Raw genomic sequence first — 2,500 nt, 5'->3', positions numbered from 1 at the left:
TAATAATAATAGTAATGATAAGGATAATAGTAATAATAATGATAATAATAATAACAATAACAATAACAATAATAATATTATTAATAATAATAATAATAATAATAATAATAATAATAATAATAATAATAATAATAATAATGATAATAATAATAATAATGATGATAACAATGATAATAATAACATAATAATGATGATAGTTATAATAATAATAGTAACAATAATGATAATAATAATAAGAGGGATAAGTTTACATTAGCAGATATCAGTATATATAATGTTATCGAAAAAAATAATAATGATGATGATTCACATGATTATCATATAATGATGAGCATGATCATGGTAATAATTATAACATCAACAGAGTAAAAGAATAATGATTATAAAGGTAATATCATCAAGAACTACAATACGTATAATGATAATAATTATGATATTTATACTAGCACTGAAACTAACAATAGTGATAATAAAATCGATGTCAATTATAACAATATTGATAAAAATGTCTATAAAGTTATCAATAATAATTGAATGATAATTATAATAACTTTATAATACTGATAATAATAACAATAAGAATAACAATGATGATGATAATAAAAATAATGTTAATAATGATAATAATAGTAATAATAGTAATAATAATAATAATAATAATAATAATAATAATAATAATAATAGTAATAATAATAATAATAATAATAATAATAATAATAATAATAAAGAATAAAACAAAATCAAAAAAGATAATGGTTAAAATAATGATAGCAATGATATCGATAATAAAAATGATGATGATAGTGATGATAAGGATCTTAATGATAACACTAACAACAATAATATAAATTTTAGTAATAGTAATTATAATAATGCTAATAATAATGCTAATGATAACAATAATGATAATAATAATAATAACAATAATAATAATAATAATTGTAGTAATTGTAATAATGATGATAATAGTAGTAATTGTAATAATAATGATAATAGTAATGGTATTAATATAAATTATAGTAATGAAAATGATAAAAGTGATTATAGTAATAATAATAACAATAATAACAATGATATTAAACATAATAATGAAAAACGTAATAATAATATAAAGAAGGATAACAATGATATTGATGATAATAAGAGTAATAACAATGATAGTGATTTTAATAATAATATGATTATAATAATCATTATTATTATTATTATTATCATTAAAAGAGCAACAATTAAAAGTACTAACAATGAAATTGATAATAATGAAAACAAAAAAAAAAATGTTCAGGAGTGAGGCAAGGGTATGTCTTTGCACCAACTCTTTTCAACATTTTCATGGACTAGATACTTGGTAGAGCTACTGTCCAAAATCCCTATAGAACAACTCTGGGCAATATCAAAATTACACACTTTGACTTTGCAGATGCTGCTATTTTTCTGAATCTCTGAAAACTCTAGTGGTGGCTCTTGATGCTAGAGTTCGCTTGGAGCAAGACCATGATCCAAGACTTTGGGGCCTGTTAGGAGTTCCTGTTCAGTCAGGAAGTCGGTAGACAGGAGGTCAGTAGACCAGGAAGTCAGTAGACAGATTGGCCTGGCAGCAGGGGTCATACAATCTATCGACAAGAGTATTTGGAGTATTTGGTATCTGTGCAGTAGGACCAAGCTACGTGTCTTCAAGGCCCTGATACTGTCAGTTTTACTGTACGGTAGTGAAACCTGGACGCTATCTTGTGCTTTGGAATCTTGTCTTGGTGCCTTTTGTAACAGATCCCTGCGCCGGATCATGGGGTACAGTTGGCGGGACCATGTGTCCAACCAATGGTTGCATCGTGAGACCGGTACAGGACCTGTTCATTGCACAATCCGCGAACGGATGATCCCGCCCACCGGGTTGTCTTTGTTGTTATTATTATTATTATTATTATTATTATTATTATTATTATTATTATTATAATTGGGATAATCTTTATTAGTGGGGCAGCTATTATGATAATGATAATAAGAAGATGGATAATAATAATAATAATGATAATGATAATAATAATGATAATGATAATGACAATAATAATGATAATGATAATGATAATTATGACAATAATGATAGTCATTATTATTATTAGAAGAATTATATCATTGATGATAATAACTGTAATATAACAACAATCATACACAAATAAATTCAGTGGTATGACAGGTAATCATGAATTATTTAAAAGATAATTGCAAAAGATAATAATATATGGTATTAAGGATAGTAACAGTAACCGTAATATCAACAGCCATTACCTTATTCATGAAACTATTATCGAACAATGCAATGAATATCAGGAATATAATAATGATACTCAATTAATAGCCCAATTAATTAGTTGTGATAGAAAACGTTTTTTTCTAAAGTCCCTGTCATATATGTTTCACACTCTGTTTACATACCCAGGTGTGCAGAATTCACCAAACAATTTTATTTAAGTTACCTCGGCTATGAAGTGAAAAATGGCAA

Source organism: Penaeus chinensis, chromosome 16, assembly GCF_019202785.1.
Source record: "Penaeus chinensis breed Huanghai No. 1 chromosome 16, ASM1920278v2, whole genome shotgun sequence".
Lineage (NCBI taxonomy): Eukaryota > Metazoa > Arthropoda > Malacostraca > Decapoda > Penaeidae > Penaeus > Penaeus chinensis.
Note: the sequence above shows the minus strand (reverse complement) of the source record.